The following is an 18,777-nucleotide window of genomic DNA, read 5'->3' on the forward strand; positions in this document are numbered from 1 at the left end:
TGTTGATTGCTGACATTGTTTACTGGGTGACTTTAGTCCTATTATAGAATGTTCTTATCCATTGCTCTATTTGAAGAGTTTCCATATTTTTTCCTCTACCATTTTCAGAGTTTCAGGTCTCATGTTAAGGACTTTGATCTATTTGAAGTTGTTTTTGTGTAGCGTGAGAGATTTAAAAAAATACTTTCATTCTTTTACATGTAGACATCCAGTATCTCAGGACCATTTCTTGAAGAAATTCCTTTCTGCCAGCCAGGCTAAATGAGCCAACAGGTGCAATAGTGGCATGTCTGTCATGGTGGAAACCAACTGCCCTCTAATTGGACTGAAGGCCTGCTCCATGGGAGGGAATATATCCTTCATACTGAAAACCTACAACAGGGTAGTCATGAGCCCTTAGAGGTATGTCTGCTGCTGTCTGGCTAAATGTATATACTATGCTCATCAAACTGCCCAGTAAGCACTTCTCTTAATGTATCACTACTACTCTATGTATCACTACTACTCTCACTTTTGGTAGAGATCCTTCTCTTTTCAGATGTCAGTGACCTTGGGATGACTCAGAAGGCATCATGGTGCTGGGAAGAAGTGACAGGAGTGCTCAGTACTGCAATATCTCTACCACACCTTCCAAGGCTCAGGGTCCATTGCAGAACAGGTGGCAGAAAGAATGTAAGAGCCAAAGGAAGGGTAGGACTCCTTACAACATGCTCCTCCAGAGACACAAAATGGCCTGGATATACATGACCTCATAGTGCCTGACACTACCTACACAAGACCACCAAAATAGGATGAAAGATTATGACATCAAAACAAAAGAGAGACTGATAGAGAGCAGGAGGGGATATGATGGAAAGTGGAGTTTCAAAAGAGGAAGGTGTGGGGAGGGAGGGCATTGCCATGGGATATTGTTTACAATCATGGAAGCTGTTAATAAAAATAGTAATAAAAAAGAAAAAAATTCCTTTTTCCCAATAACTATTTTTTTGTCAAAAATCAGGTAGCAGCTATAACCGAGCAGGGTAATGTCAGGATCTTTAATTCTATTCCACTGATCTTTATCTGCCTGCAGGCTGAGGAGATGGCTCAGGAGTTAAAAGTAATCGTTTGATTTACCTGTCTGGTTTTGTGTCAGGATCATGCTGCTGTTGTTACTATCATTCCATAATACTGCCTGAAATCAGGTATGCTAAAATCTCTATCCCTTCATGGTTGCTTTGGCTATCTGAAGGCTTTTGTGCCTCCAAATGGATGTGAAAATTGCTTTTCCTATTATGTGAAGAATGGTAGCTGGAGACGGCTTAACAGTTAAGGTGCTTGCCTGAAAAGCCAAATTGGATTTGATTCCCAATACCCACACAAAGTTGGATGCACAAGGTGGCACATGCACCTGGAGTTCGTTTGCAGTGGCTAGTGGTCCTGGCATGCCCATTCTATTTGCCTCTTTCTCTCTCTTCTTTCAAATAACTTTCAAATAAATATTTTTTTAAAAAAATTTAATGGTATTAGGATTTTGAATGAGACAGCATTGAATCTATAAAATGGCTTTTGGTAAGATAGCCATTATATTAATTCTTCTAATCCATGAACATGGGAGATCTTTTCATCTCCTAATATCTTCCAATTCTATTTCTAGTGGTTTTAACTTTTAATTTTTTTTGTTTTGTTTTGTTTTTGTTTTTCGAGGTAGGGTCTCACTCTAGCCCAGGCTGACCTGGAATTCACTATGGAGTCTCAGAGTGGCCTCAAACTCATGGCAATCCTCCTACCTCTGCCTCCCGAGTCCTGGGATTCAAGGTGTGCGCCACCACGCCCAGCTTTAACTTTTAATTTTAGAAGTTGCTCATTTCCTTGCTATTTTACATTTTTTGAGGTAGTTGTGAATAAAGTTGCTTCCACGATTTCTCAGCTTGTTTGTTACTGACATATAGGGAGGTTGCAGATTTTTCGCGTGCTAATTCTGTAACCTGTTACTTTGCTGAAACAGTTTGTCAGTTCTAACAGATTTCTGGTGTAATCTTGAAGGCCACTTGTGTGCAATAGCGTATTATATATGCAAATAAGGATACTTCTTTTAGTATGTGTCTTTCTCTTCAGCAATGGGCTTGTCATATAGTCTATACTGAGAGATGTTCTACAGAATGTTTTCATGAAGGGATACTGAATTCTGATAAAAATTATCTTTGGTACATACTATGTTTGATGTGGTTTGGTGTGGTGTATGCATGTGTAAACAGGCCAGAGAAAAGTTAGGTGTCCTTCTCTAGTGTTCATCTGCTTGTTTTCTTGAGACAGTCTTTCACTGAAGTGGAGCTGTGAGTCCCAGGGACTCTGGACTCTGCTGCCAATAGGACTGGTATTAAAGGTATGTGTGGCCATTCCCTGCTGTTCATGTGGATGCTGTGGAACTGAACTTGGGTAAATCTGGGACTTCAGGCTTGCAAAGGCTCTTCTTACACATTGAAACATCTTTCCAACCCCTCTGAAAATCCTTTTCTTCCATCATGTGATTTCTGTCCTTCAGTCTATGTATGTATTACATTCATTACTTTGTGCATGTTGAACCATTTCTGCTTTTCTGGAATAAAGCCAACTTAATCAAGATGGTCTTTTTGATGTATTCTTATATTTTGTTAGCATTTTGAGAATTTTTCCAGCTATGTTAGCCAAAGAGATTGGACTATAATTTTTCTTTTTTCCTTCCTTCCTTCCTTCCTTCCTTCCTTCCTTCCTTCCTTCCTTCCTTCCTTCCTTCCTTCCTTCCTTCCTTTCTCTTTCTTTCTTTCTTTCTTTCTTTCTTTCTTTTGTTGTTGTTGTTGTTGTTGTTGTTGTTGTCGTCTTTATCCAGTATTGGTATCAGAATAATGCTGGCTTCAAAAAAGTTATTTGGTGGTATTTCATCCTCTCCTAGTTTATAAAATACTTTTAAGAAGCAATTATGCTACATGTCTGAAGATATGGCAAATGAATTCAGCTGGGTCTCGGCCTTTTTCAGTTGGTAGATCTTTTACTATTTCAAAGTCCCTGCTTACTATAGATCTGTTAAAATTATTTCTCTTTCCTTGTTAATATGCATTTAAAACTTGATTTTTTAAAAGATCTTCTAAGTTAGTAGTGCATGTTTTGAAGATGTGTCCTAGGAGTACTGAGTAATATCTTGATCACACCTTCCAAGGCTCAGGGTCTAATGTGGAAGAGGTGGCAGAAAGAATGTAAGAGCCAAAGGAAGGGTAGGACTCCTTACCACGTGCTCCCTCCAGACATAAAATGTCCTGGATATCCATGACCTCACAGTGCCTGACACTACCTACACAAGAGGAGGGAAAGATCATGATATAAAAATATGAGACTGATTGAGATGGGAAGGGGATATGATGGAGAATGGAATTTAAAGGGCAAAGTGGGGGGAGGGAAGGTATTATCATGGGATATTTTTTATAATCATGGAAGATGTTAATAAAAATTGAGAAAAAAAATCATGTCCCAAACCAAAAAAACAAACAAAAAAATCTTAATTTCATTACTATCCGTCATAATGGTCCCCTTTTCTGATTTTATTAAATTTGTACCATCTCTCTTGGCTATTAATCTTACTATTTCAATTAACCAACACTGTTACACTGACTCATTGAATTGCCTTTTTTTTTTTTTTTTTTTTTTTTTTGGTCTCCATTTCATTAATTTCTGCTCTAAAATCCTTTCTTTCCACATACTGGTATTGAGGTTTGGAGTACTCCTGTTCAAATCAATAACATGAACCATTAAGTTATTCACTTGAGATTGCCTGTATTTCTTAATATAAGCACATACAAAGCTTTTCATTGTATCCCACATGTTTTCCTATTGTTGTGTTTTCATTGCCATTCATTTCTAGGAATTTCTTCATTTCCCTTTTGACTTCTTCAATGATCCATTTAATTTTCAATAGTGTATTGTTTAATCTTCTTGAGTTTATGTATGTTCTATAGTCTCTCTTGCTATCACTGATTTGTGATAAGAGAAGGAATTATTTCCATATTATTAAGTTTTTTAAGACTTGCTTTAGATTCTAATATATGGGATCTATTTTGGAGGATATTCCATGGGCTACTAAAAATACATATTTTGCAGTGTTTGAGTAAAATGTTTTGTAGATGTTAAGCCCAATTAATCTATGATGCATTCAATTCTGAACATTCAATTCAGATGTTTCTTTGTATTTTTTGCCTGGATGATCTGTCAACTGGTGAGACTGGGGTACTGAAGTCACCCATTAGTGTGCTACTGAAAGTTGTATAGTATTTCCTATCATTGTGTTATTTTGTAGTGTTTGGGGTTTTCCTATTCCTCTTTTGCATGCTATTTTTCAATCATATTTACTCTTCTCTGTAGCCTCATAGATACATTTGTCTTTCTCTACAAGCTAGAGAATTTCTTCAAGTTATCTTCTGTAGAGCTGGCTCAGCTAGCCTGTTTTTATCCTTTTTCCTTCTCTTTCAATTATGATGGGCAGTTTTGTTGACTATAGATGCCTGAGTTGGTAGATGTTGTTATTCAGAACTTGAAGTATATCATTTACAGACCCTGCTAGCTTTTAAAGGTTCACTGAGAAATCTGCTGTTATCCTGATTGACCTGTCTTTATATGTGATGTGATGTTTCTCTCCTGCTGCTTTGAATACAATTTTTTTTTTTTGTTCTGCCAAGTTTAGTGGTTTCATTATCATAGATGAGTGAAGCTCATTTCTGGTCTTGTGTATCTGTATTTGGCACTTTAAAAGTCTCACACCTAGACTGGCATCTCTTTCCCTAATTTAGGAAATATCTTTTGCTATTATTTCATTTAAAATATTTTATACACCTTTAGACTATCACTCTACACCTTCTTTTATGCCCATGATTCTTAAGCTTGGTCATTTCAGTGCCCTGAATAAGGTCTGATTTATAGCTTTTTGCTTTTTCAAGGTAGAGTTTTTCACTTTAATCCCAGGCTGGCATGGAATTCACTAAATGAAGGTAAAAAATAACGTCTTTATTTTCCGAGTTAGGGTCTCACTCTAGCCCAGGCTGACCTGGAATTCACTATGGAGTCTCAGACTGGCCTCCAACTCATCTCATTCATGGCTTTTTACCTATCCTTGTTGTTGGACAGTTTCAATTCTTCCACTTTATCATCCGGCTCAGATATTGTCCTCTCCTTGATGCATTAGACAAAAGCTTTCCAGATTTTTATTTGACTTACTGTTTTTTCATTTCCAGTATTTGTCTGGCTTTTCTTCATATTTCTATATTCTTAGTGAATTCTCCTCTTTCTTATCATTTATCTCTATTATTTTGATCAAATGACTTAATACTCTTGTGAGAGTCACTGTTTATTTTCTTTGAGCATACATATACTCATTTTTCTGAATTTTGTTTCTGGAATTTCTGTGACTTCATTCTCAGTGGAGGCCATTACAGAAGCATTAACTTTTGTTGTCTTAGTTTTTAATTTTACTTCTGCTCTGTGTTAAGACATGCATCTGGAACTGGGTTGAATTTATTTCATTATTTTTAACTTGCCCTTATTCTCTCAGAGTGAAAGCTTGCAATGATTAAGAGAGACTAAGTTGCTGTGGGGTTAGTGTCATATCCTTCTGCTGAATTAATGCTCAGGGCATGAAACTTGAGCCCTGGGTATTCTCCATGCTTACTTTCCACCAGCCCTGTGAAGATGCAAAAGGCTCTTGGGTGTGTCCAGTTTACCAGAGATGCCAGATTAGCCAAAGACTCTGAGGAGTACAGAGCTCCCTAAAGAAAAGTAAAGGTGGAAGACTCTCAAGTGAGTAGAGTTCACTGGAGCCTATGTACACAGAGCTCGAAAGAGATGAAGAGCAGTCCACAGGCTCTGGTGTACACAGAGCTCCAAAGAGATGAAGAGCAGGCCAAAGGCTTTCAGGTGCAGAGATGCTGAAGCCAGGCCTCAACACTGTGCCTGCTGCCTGTGGCTTGATTGCTAGGCTGAGTGGTGCCGAGGATGTCCAGGATGCAGTCACACTCCTTGGGGCTTGGTGAAATGTTGGCTGTGAGCACCTCAAGAAAATTTATTTTTACGTTTTTTTTAAAACCTAAAATGTTTCTATCAGTTTATAAAATCATGATTAAATACTTTGAGACCAGAAAGAAATCCATTACAACCAAAATTACAATGAAAAAATAGCCATGAATGAAGGTAGTACAGGCTTATAAGTGCAAACCAGTCAAACCCATTTACCTTTGCTCATTCCCAAGTAGAGTCACCATGTCCCCGCAATTTTCACTTTGGAATAGCTAAAGATATTTTCTATTCCAATGGTGATTCTCATCCTATTACACTTGAGGAATGTTTTTGGTTTTGCTTTGGGGATGTTAGAAATTGTGCCTCAGGATCATATGTACAGTGTCTGCATTATTTTTAGTTTTTCGTGTTTTACAATCACGCATCCAGGTTCATTGACTTCAAAGTCCTGGAACACCTTATTACTCATCTTATTATTTCTATATTTTAGTTATTGTATAATAACTATCTGATAAAAATATGCAACCACTCATATGCTCTGTAGAATTTTCTCCACCCAACCTACATTTTCTGCATTGTATGTTGTGTGAGAAGAGAACAGCCTTGGAGTCAGGTCAGCAACAATATAAATCCCAACTCTGCCCTTTTGTTGCCTGGAAGCACTTGGACAAGTTCCTAACCTACTCTAGGTCAACTTTCTAAGGATGCTACATCACTTATCAAACCCAATTCAATAATACGTACAGAAAGCACTGCGACACTCTTCACGTAGGTAAAGCTCAACCGCTGCTTTTACTCTTCTCCACCAGTAAGTTCCATTCTTTCCTCCCTCTGTTCACGCGGTCTACTGCATTTCTCTGCCCAAACAGTCCTATTTCAGGAAATCATTCCTACATTCCTTAAAAACCTGCCTGTACCATTTGGGAACATTTAAACTTAACGGGTGTCAATTCATTTCCCAGTTAGTAAGTTTCTTCTTCAAATCTCATTCATAACCAATATCAATCCTACAAAATATTTTGTTGACTAACCATTATTTCATTATTGTTGAAAGTATTCATGTCAGATAACAATGTTGAAAGAGGGTAACAAAAATTTTCATATTGCAGTACTCATTAAAAAACACAAGTTATTCAACAAAATGACAAGTAGCTTAAAGTTGCTATAAGAAGCATATACAGTGTTTTATTTTATTTTTCCTAATTCTGAAGGAAACAAAAACAAAATCTTTTTAATGATTTGTTACTTAAGAGCCAACTAAAGTTGAATCTGTCTCAAATTTATGTTTGCTTGGCCAGCACATATTAAACCTTTTTAAAAGCAGTTGTTAGTATTCAAAAGTTGGGGGATGCTATACCAAAATTCCAGATTTTTCTGGAAAAATAAATCCCTCCTAACAGAGTGGGCCCATGATCTCAAAATTAAAACTCTGCTACATCTATCAGGCAAGGCCTGTCCTCTTTATGATCACTACCCTGTTGAGCTATTTGGAGGGTTTTCTGTTTGGTTTTGTTGCTTTTGTTTTTGAAACAGAGCCTCACTCTAATCCAGGCTGACCTGGAACTCTCTCTGTAACCCCAGCTGGCCTTAAATGCACAGTGATCTAGCTACTTTAGCTATCCCCACTCAGTACTAGGTTTAAAGAAAGGCATGAGCCACCACCCAGCTTTGTTTTGATCCCCATGTTCGTAGCATTGAGGATCTTCTGAATGAGACCATTCTAGTAATTTCAACAGAAAAAAAAAAAAATGCCACAACTAATGGAGTAAGTTAAAAAGTACTAATTAAATCTTGATCCCATTACTGTATAGCCAGGTGCTAACAAAACTATCCTGCCCTTCTGCCTTTCTTTGGTCTGTAGAAAGTCACCAATTACTCACTGATGGCTAATTCTTTACAATTTTCAAAAGGGGATCCCAGGGCTGGAGAGATGGCTTAGCAGTTAAGACACTTGCCTGTGAAGCCTAAGGACTCATGTTCAACTCTCCAGGTCCCAGGTAAGACAGACACACAGTGATGCAAGTGCACAAGGTCGCATGTGTGCACAACAGGACACATGCATCTGCATATTGACTACAGTGGATGGAGGCCCTGACGTACCAATTCTCTTTCTCACTCTCACATAAAAAAAAAGAGAGGGAGAGAGAGAGAAAGAGAAAAAAGAAGTCTGTTGGGCTTGTCTCAAAAAAGGAGGGGGAAAAATCTCAGAAGAGAGCAAAGTAGAAGCTAAATACACACTACCATACTTTTAAAAAAGTAACTGATACAAGCAGTAATGGCCAATCTGACACAGGTGCTTGAGACTAGAATTTCCTGGTGGCCCAGGGTAACTCCCAGAATTTTGCATCTAGCTATCATATCATTACACATAGACATATTGGTCATATTATAGTTTGTGAACAACCCAGGAAAGTTCATAAACACATGAAAAAACATGACTCAACAGCAATGGAAAGAAAGCTACTCTTATGAAAGAATAGAAACTTGGGCTAAGGTACCTATTGCACCCTAAGTCAGGTTGTTTTTCCTATTGTTGCTTGGGTTGAAAGGCATGAGCCTGGCTAACCTAAGAATTAGATTTACAAAGGTACTACATATTTCTCCCCAGTAAAAAAACAGCACATTGTTTCTAAAATACTAGACTATGAGCATGAACTTCAAAGTTAGTTCTAGTATATAATCTTCAGGTTCCCAGTTATTGCTATAAGAAAAGTCTCCACTGGCTAGTAGGAGAATCTCATTAAAAGGATCACAGTAGATAGGTGCTCGGTGAATAATGATCCCATCACTCAGGAGATTAAGGCAGGAGCACTTCAAGAACCAGGGCTGATATGGATTCTATCTCCAAAAACAAGGATGGAGAGAAGCCAGGTGCACATCTTTAATCCCAGCACTTGGGAGGCAGAGGTAAGAGGACTACCATAAGTTTGAGGCCACCCTGAGACTACATAGTGAATTCCAGGTCAGCCTGGGCTTAAGCAAGACCCTACTTCAAAAACAACAAAAAGAAAAAAAGGATGGAGAGAAGCAGAGGATACCATACTTAGTGGTTTTTCCTGCTCTTGAATTTTAAGTGGGATTACTTAGCATCTAACATTTTATGCCTGGCTTCTCTCACATTTAACCATGCTGTTTTATGTAACTGTAGTTCATTCATTCTCATCAGTACATCGTATGTTATACTATATAAAGAACCACTATGCAGTCTAGTACTGATAAGAGATTTTGGAACTTTCTTATTTGGAACTTCTATAAATATTCCACCTGGGAATGTCATTTGATCTATTTTTTGTTAACATACAGACACACTTTGCTTGAGCCCATACCTACAAGTGTGAATACTAAATCACAGGTAGATGGACATTCAATTTTAACAGAGACTGCTGAACACTTTGCAAAGCAGTTACACAAGCTTACATCTTCCTGGCAATGTATGACCACTAGTTTATTCTTCATCTCTACAGTACTTAGTACTGTCCAATTTACAGGGTGAATGCTGGCCCCAAGGACATTATTCATATCCTCCAACCTGGAATTTATAAATTCTTCCACATATAGCAGAATGATTCTGAGGCTCTCATCCTGAATTACTGAGGGGAGTCCCAATGCTCTCTCATGTGCCGTTGAAAAGAAGCATAGGGAGCTATGAGATAAGACACATACCACCATCTTCATTTATGATTTCTGGACTCCAACATCAAGAATAAATTCCTCTTTGCTTTTTAATCAACTAGTTTGTACTAGTTTGCTATGAAAACTTAAAATACATCTACTTTTCTAATTCAATATTATGAGCCACATTAAACCTTCCTCCTTAAGGTGTTTCTATCAGGTATTCCATCACAAAGACACAAAACTAACATAGGATCTTAGAGCAAAATTAATCCAAACTTAATTTTGGTTTAAAATATTCCTTACTGTTTTATATCTACATATAATTATTTAACAAGCCTTTGTACACTCCAAGATCATGATGATGTTTTATGTTTTTCTTCTAATTTTTTTCTTGTGGCAAGCCCAAATAGATTGCCTTTTTTTTTTTTTTTTTAAATGCAAGAGTGAGAGCAAGAGTGGGAGGGATGGAAGGAGGGAATCAGCGTGCCAGGGCCGCCAGCCAATGCAATCGAACTCCAGACGCATGCGCTGCTTTATGTGCATGTGCAACCTTGCGTGCTCATGTCACTTCGTGTGTCTAGCTTACATCGGACCTGGAGAGTTCAACGGGAGTCTTTAGGCTTCACAAGCTACCGCCCTAACTGCTAAGCCATCTCTCCAGCCTGTTTATCTCCTAAATTTTATTATCCATCTAGAATTGACTCTTCTAAAATATGTAGTAGAGGTTGCGATTCACATTTTTCACATACAGATTATCTTAACTAAAAATTACTTGCTGAAATAATCATTTTCCTTCTACAATGCACTCTCATTTTTGTCTATACACTTATGACTTAATTCAGGGAAGGCTGGATGCCATGGGTGAAAAGCCTATGTGGTAAGCAGCTAAGGCCTCTAGCCAACAGCCCTGATCACGTCTTGAGATGACTGTAGGTAGCCATGACTGACAACTCATTTGCAACCTCATGAAGCCTAAGCCAAAACCAAACAGCTAAGTCACTTCTATATTAACAAAAGAAACTGAGACAATAAATATCTAACAACATGAAAATTTTTATGACCTGGCCTTGAACTACCTCTGTAGCCTAAGTTGGCCGTGAACTCCATGGCAATCATTCCACTTCGGCCTTGAAGTGCAAGGATTGCAGGCACAAATGACCATGCCCAAAGGTAAATAAAACAAAAATATTTACAGAGAGCTGGGGCTATCACTCATACATGAGGCCCAAGACCACAAGAAAATATGTTTGAAAACATTAGTTTCAAATCCCATTGTTTTGAACCATTAAAATGCAAAATTTATTACGTAACAACTGATAACTAGTATACTAACTGGTATGCATGTTAGCTTCTATTCTTGCCTTCCAATTGAGATTCTTCTCAATATAGTAGCCAGTAATCCTGGAGTCTAAACTCAATCACAATGGTTGCATCCTCAAAATTCTCCAACTGCTTCCAAGCTCACAAAGAGTTAACTGACTCCTCACCACAGTGTATGGGTTTTCTCCAGAGCTGGCCCCTGTGGTTTGATCTCCTTTCCTACCCAGATCATACATGCTGTCATGTTTGCCAGGGATTTTGTTGCCTCAAGGACTGTGTACTTGCTTTTCCTTCTATCCTCTAAAACCCTCATGACTAGGTTCCCTTGCCTTTCAGAGGCCTTTGCCCAAATGTTAGCTTTTCAAGAACACCTTCTCTTTACACTACCTTATTCAAAATTTATGTCCAGTATCCTTTATAATCCTTCTTCATACTACTTTTCTTCAATGTCTTTGTTCTGTTAATTTATTATGAAGTCACACTTATTTTATCTGCCTCCCTTCTAAAATATTACCTCTATCAAGGCAAAGGTTCCATCCGATTTTCTCAATGATGGTAATGGTACAGTTCTGAATGGCTGAGTGGAACTCCCCTGCCAACCTGCCAGCCTACTGCCATTAGGGGCTCAGTATTATACCAGGGCAAGAAACTAAACAGGCTCCTGAGAAGAAACTGAACTGGAAAGGTCGAGCTGTGGCAGCAGAGTTTCTACCTGTGGTCATGCACATGGGACCAAGATGCTCGGCCTCATGCTCCAAGCTGCTGGCCATCTTTCCAGGGCAGCCCACTTAGCAATGCTCCTGATTAGTATAGATCAAACAGTAACTGCATGAATAAAAACTAAGCTATAGCCAATTTGATGTTCTCAAAACTGAACTTGGTTCTTTTATCATCTTCTTAAAAAAGACATTGTTTTTACTTGCACCAGTTCACCAAATATCCTTCTATTGCAAAAGGCAGGGAAACTCACTCAGAATTCCCCAGTGGTTTACTTATTCAATGGCTGACATCTACTCCCTCCCCCCCATCCTCACCCCGGCCACACACAAACACAAATATAAAAAACAAGGCAAGTAACACAGGATTCATATCCATAAGCCTTTTAATGTCCTCGTTGTTGATAGTGAAGCCTCTAAGCCATCCAGTTACACCACCACCAGGAAGCCATCAGAGTGCAGGAAATCATCTCCTTGCCCCACCCTCCCTTAAATCTCTTAAGGCAAATCTTGAACTTAATGTGCAACAATTCTAAATGACTGCCATGCACTAACTTTTCACTTCAGTATCATCTTTCTCTAAACTGAAACTTCTCGATCTGGAACTTTACAGGCATTAGCACCACACGCCAACAAGAGAAACAAAGGCGATAAGAGTTTCTTGATGGAGCAGTAAAATCGCTAAGTTTCACGTCTTGATGCTGATTTATGCTTTCTCTCACTGCGTTCTCTGTGATCTGCTCTGGATATTGGCACCCTGGAGTACAGCCTCCCTATAGTTTCCCATCCACATCCCACCAACTCATGTTACCTCTGGACAGTCCAGGTTCATGGCTCCCATTTTAGAGAACAGACCTGCTGGGGAAACAGACACCCATAAACCCAGAGAAGATTGCAGGGGCTGGATATATATAGCTGAGTGTTACAGCACTTGTTTAGCACACACAAGATTTGCTCCCCAGCCCCACACACAAAAAATAAGCATGCAATATTCCAGAAGCTGATTTTTCTTTTAGTTAAAATGTAAAATCTTGGGGAAACATATCACAAACACCTTGAGGATAGGCATAACCATAAAACTGTTACAAGGAGTGGGACAATGTGATGTGTAGGAAAACAAAAAGGACTGCTTTAACTTTAGACTTGGTTGATTCTGATACTGCCTGCTTAAATTCCAAACCTGGTCCCTTCATATGCAGGACAGATGTGATACATATCTTTTTTGAGTTAGATCAAAGAAGTCAGTGATCATGAAAATATATAAATAGCAATCTAAAACTCCGTTCAGAATTGAGAAGCTTACTAACCCTATTTACAGTTTTACAAGAAGTGAGCTGCAACTTCTCAGGTATTTAATAGGTGTAGCCATAAATCCAAGATTCCTTATTCACCCCAACTCCCTAAATGCAGGTATATAAAATATCTCTTTGCCACATCATAGAATTTGCTAGGAGCTTGCTGAAAAATGCCTAACTTCCACCTGACATGGTATCACTTCCTTGATTAGAAGTATGAGGGGATAGCTTCTAATATCCTCCTCCCAAAAGGTGATGAAACAATGCAGCAATCATTCTGTCAACACAGACTTTCTAAATGCTTAGACTTAGCATTTATAATTGCAGGAGGGTAACAAGTGCAACTCAGTACACCACATTATGTCCTTTCAGACAATGTCCATGCTAGGACAAAGTCTGCATTTAAACTATCAAGCAATGGAGACATTTATCACCTTAGACTAGCAAGGATGCCTTAGCAAATGCCACTCACTACATACTTTTCCCCCCCTCAAACACTTCATACACTCTGAAAATAATTCAAAGTGATTTTCAAAATACATATTACATGACAACACCAAAGGAGGCAAAAATAGTCAACCCAAGGTAAGATGGTCAAGAAAATGAGTAGTCAGGAATACTGTCTCTGATGGTTAATCTTCATTAGTTGTATTTATAATCAACGTGGAAACGCTCTTCTTGCTGTGTCTATGAGGATGTTTTGAGAAAGGTTTAACTGAGGGGGTAAAGATTAACCCTGAATGAAAGTGATACCATTCAATGGGCTGGGGACCAGACTGAAAAGAGAAAGCAAGTGTGTATTAGCAGTATTCAACTCACTTTGCTTCCTGGCTATGGATACAATGTGATCAGCTGCTTGCACTCTTGCCACCATGACACCCCCACTACGATGGATCAGACTCTCAAACTATGAGCTGAATAGACTCTTCCTTAGGTTGCTTTTGTCAGGGATTTTTTTTTTTTTTTCTCACAGCAACAACAATAGTAAGATATACACAGTCAATAAATAAAATGGCCCACAGGATCTATATACTACTTAGAAAGCATGTAGTAGTTGACATTATTCCTCCTACCAATTGATGCACAGGCTATGACTAGTTAAGAGGCCCAATATTCTAAAGAAAAATTGCTTAAGAGAATACAAGAGCACAAACACATCAATAGTATCACGGCCAACTTCAGGTAACAGCCAGCCCACCAGGAAGCCAGAGCTACAAAGAAAGATTGTAAAGAATCCCAAAACGTGTGCATTTTTTTCTTCATCAAGTTTATCCTAAGTATGCGTATGTTCTATCAAAGATTGCTTCAAACACAGAGAAAGAGGTACACAGAAAGAAAACTAAAGGGGCAGAAGGCCACAAATCTCTTATTTAAGTATAACAGCTTTTACTTTTTTTTTTTTTTTAACATACCAGTAAAGGCAGTCATGTTATCATATCTCGCCTATAATCCCAGCACTTTGGGAGGTTGAGGTAGGAGGATCATTGTGAATTCCAGGCTAGCTTTGGCTAGAATAAGATCCAGTGTTAAAAAAAAAAAATTATTTAAACGGAGTTCAAATGGCTATAGGTTCCTTAAAAGCCATACCATAACAGAGAACAAAAGGAATACTTTTAAGATAATTCAGCCATTAGTTAAGAGAGCCATCCCCCTTCCTCTGAAATGAGAGGCTCTGAATAAACACAGACCATCAATTCACCCTAAATTTTCCCAACTTTTCTCCTAGATTAAAAAAACAGAGGACTGGAGCCAGGCGTGGTGGTGCACGTCTTTAATCCCAGCACTCAGGAGGCAGAGGTAGGAGGATCATCATGAGTTAGCAAACTATGAGCTGAATAGACTCTTCCTTAGGTTGCTTTTGTCAGGGATTTTTTTTTTTTCTCACAGCAACAACAATAGTAAGATATACACAGTCAATAAATAAAATGGCCCACAGGATTAGAGACTAGAGATTGAATTCTAGGTCAGCCTGAGCTAGAGTGAGACCCTACCTCGAGAACCCAAAAAGGGGGGAAGGGGGAAGAGGGCTGGCTGGAGAGATGGCTTAGTAGTTAAGGTGCTTGCCTGCAAGGCCTAATCCAGAGTTGATTCCACAGTACCCACGTAAGCCGGATGCAGCACATGGTGGCACATGCATCTGGAGTTGTTCATTTGTGGTGGCTAGAGGCCCTGGCGCACCCATTCTCTCTCTGTCTCTCCCTCAAAATAAAATATTCTGAAAATTGAAAGCTGGGCATGATAGTGAAAGCCTGTGATCCTACCTACTCCTGAGGCTGAGGCAAAAAGACAAGTTCATGTGACCCTGTTTCACAATAAAATTAAAAAACAAAGACTAGAAAATCAGTACAGTGGTATCTGCATGTAGTCCCAGCATTCAGGAGGCTGAGTCTAGAAGGTCAAGAGTTCAAGGTCAGACTGGCCTCATGAGACCTACTCAAAAAAAGTGTATGGGGGGGAGGTATAGCACTTGCCCACTAAGCAGGGAGACCCTGAGTTTAATCCTGGCTGCGGGGGGGGGGGGGGGAGGTCAGGAAATAACCTAATTTGATATGTCTTAGTAAGCAGTAAACACTCACTGAAAATGATAATTATTATTGTTAGGTACTTGACCCTAAACTAGCACACTTTGTATGAAGGAGCTTAAGTACCCTTTACCAAATCATATGCGGAAAGCAACATCATTATACAAAACCCTTCTTAGACCCTGAAGGAAGTCATAAAAACCTGATTTGCCATGCAATGCCTCCCTGCTAATATTCTCTGCTGATACAGCCCCTGCCACCTATGGCTGGCTCTTAGTTCTTGCTCCATTTTTGAAACTGAGGAAAATTCCTCCAGACCAAGAAGCTAGACCTGTTACACCTATTGAAAAAGCAAGCTAGAGAGGACACAGAACACCGGCCTCAAAGGCTTTCAACTTGAATTCAATCCCAGAATAACTTCCTGTTAGACAATCTTTTCTCCATGGAAAAACAGGTTTCTGTCCCCATGAGTTCTGGTCCTTGATTAACATACACTAAATAGAGATTTCTTTGAGAATATAAGACATGCTTCCTGGTATCCTAATAACCACAATATTTACCAATTCCCAATAAAGGTTATCATAAGTGTGGAAATCAACTACTTATATAGCCTTTAATGGGATCACCCAAAACATGAGATTCTCTTAAAATAAAGCTACTACTACTACCTTCACCTAGGCCTTACTGAAGAATACTACTCTGCCCACTGGTTTCCCAAGGTGCTTCTGAATCAAGATGCTCCACCACTATAAACCTTCAACTGCATAAAACACAGACAGCAAACCCCAATGCAAGAAGCACTGACAAACCTCAATACTTGAATACTATTTACTTGCCAGTCAAAACCTTATTTTAAAACTACATTACGTGGGCTGGAGAAATGCCTTAGCCATTAAGGTGCTTGTCAGTAAAGTCAAAGGACCCAGGTTCATTAAAGTGAGGCATGTCATCCTTAAAGGGATTTTTTTTTTTTTTTTTTTGCCCTCTCTAAGCTTCAGGAAGATTAGGAGCTAGATGACTAGAAGCTCACGCAGAGCTGTGTGTCCCCTGACCAGCCCAGGAAAGAAAAGAACAAGGCAATAGAAGCCTTCATTTTTCCTAAGGATATCCACATTCAGTGTACATGTCAATGGCCTTCTCACTCACTGCTTCAAAAGATAACCCATTCTGATTTTCTTCAGCCAACATCTTTGTGATGAAGGAGACAGTAGCACATAAAGTACAAGCACACCAAGTGAGCACAACACCTGCTGCTCCGTGCCTCGTTAAACAGTTACGTGTCCAGTCCATGGACGTGCTCATCACGTACAGAGCGTGTTCCCACTCTCCCAGCCTTCTGTACATACCACACATTGCTCTAAAGAGAAGGGGCTTTGCTAAGTTAGAGCCTTGTTGCAGTCAGCTTCATACTGCTAGTAAAAATCACCCAACCAAGAGCAGCTTGTAGGGAAAGAGAGGTTTATTTTGGCTTATAGGCTCAAGGGGGAAGCTCCATGATGGCAAGGAAAATGATGGCATGAGCAGAGGGTGGACAACACCCCGTGGCCAACATAAGCTGGACAACTGCAACAGGACAATGTGTCAAACACTCGCAAGGGGACAGTGGCTATATAACACCTATAAGCCCACCTCCAACAATACACTGCCTCCAGAAGGTGTTAATCCCCAAATCTCCATCAGCTGAGGACCTGGCATTCGGAACACCTAAGTTTATAGGGGATGTCTGAATCAAACCACCACAAGCCCCATTCCTAAAATCCATGAAGAAATAAATGGGTAAAGTAGAAATTAAAAAAAAAAAAATCTACCAAAGAAGATCCCTGAGGTGACAACTTTTAGTAAGAAAGGCAAGATGATTCTTTTTCTTCTTCCCTAGAAATTATTTTCAAAGTGCTTGAAATAAAATTGGCAATTTTAAACCACTTCCAATTTCATTTATGAAACAAGAATTCCTTTATTTTATGTATATGCTCTGTTTAAATTAAATTACTCTCAGTAGCAATTTTATGTATCGCTATCAAATATAATCTTAAAAGGGATTTTTATGGTTGTTTGGTCAGAAATTCTCATTTTAAATGCCGAAATCAAGTAGAAAATAGCAATCTGAAGAACCACACTCTCCTGCTTCACAGTAAAATTAGTCATGCAAGTTGCAATGCTTAGGGTAGTATTTTTAAAGATGCATGGTCACCAACAACGTTGTGTAACTGCTAAAAATTTTTCATCAGTGAAATATTTTATCTACTACCCATCTACCCATCAAATCCTACCCACCAGGAAAAAAACAAAAATAGAGACCTTCAAAAAAGTCTTATCATACTGACTTAATAAGCATATCTTCAGGCACTTTGGATTTGTATAACCTTAAGTTCTAAGTCCAGTTACATAGGGTATAGGCTTACGTCTCTACTCACACAGTTGAGGTTGATGAGCAAACAGCTGTCCTGTGTCTTGAGACAGACATTAGCTTCCTGCCTTCCCTATCCTCATTAGCAGCTACTTAAAGTTTGAGTTTTATGCAAGAAAACATTTTAAAGCCTCCAGTGTTTTACTGCAGCAGACTTCAGATTCATTCCTGTAACACATTTAACATGAAACAGAGTTGAGACATTAAAATTCATCATGTACCACATTTTAATCATCTCAAAGTTAAAGGAATGCTTTCACTATAACAGTGACATAAAAAGGGTTGTTGAGGTAACATTAAGGAATGAAGACATACCATTTGATTTGACACTAATATAAAATGTAACAATATATAACTTTAACCTATTGACTTTTCTATACATGGCCATAGGCTAGGTGAGCAAGAAATATTTTTCATAATCATTTATACCCAAAGTAAGCAAATGTAAGTCCTTTTTGATTTTCCTAAAAAGTTTAAGCCATTTATTTAAACTAGTCAGCCACATTTTTCACTAGAAGGTGCCTTCAGCGTCCAAGTACAGCTCTGTCACAGCTTCTGATGTGGAGACTCCGTCCCAGTCCTGTTGTGATAGCAGGAAGTGCTAGCTGAATTTCTGTTACTTGCCTTAAAGGTATGCGGCATAACTGCCCACAGTCGAATTTCTACAGTATAGATGAGTCAAGTGGAAGAAGGCTTCTCTCGAAAGAATACATTTCCATATGAAACAATTCTTTTTCTTTTTTATTAAGTTTTATTAAGGTCTCACTCTAGCCCAGGCTGACCTGGAATTCACTATGTCGTCTCAGGGTGGCCTTGAACTCATGGCGATCCTTCCTACCTCTGCCTCCCAAGTGCTGGGATTAAAGGCATGCACCACCATGCCCGGT

At 38.9% G+C, this 18,777-nt stretch overlaps 1 protein-coding gene across 5 annotated transcripts in view; it reads right to left on the reverse strand.

Moving 5' to 3' along the window:
* Zfand6 (zinc finger AN1-type containing 6) overlaps window positions 1-18,777 on the reverse strand; it is a 70,363-nt gene that overhangs the window by 19,113 nt on the left and 32,473 nt on the right. For 3 of the 5 annotated variants that reach the window (XM_045145855.1, XM_045145856.1, XM_045145851.1), the window contains exon 2: window positions 17,898-18,058. The exons of the other annotated variants lie outside the window; for them this stretch is intronic. The gene's annotated coding sequence lies outside the window, so the exon portion shown is untranslated. The remainder of the gene's footprint in view (window positions 1-17,897; window positions 18,059-18,777) is intronic. 5 annotated transcript variants of the gene reach the window in all.

This window comes from Jaculus jaculus, chromosome 3, assembly GCF_020740685.1.
Source record: "Jaculus jaculus isolate mJacJac1 chromosome 3, mJacJac1.mat.Y.cur, whole genome shotgun sequence".
Classification (NCBI taxonomy): domain Eukaryota; kingdom Metazoa; phylum Chordata; class Mammalia; order Rodentia; family Dipodidae; genus Jaculus; species Jaculus jaculus.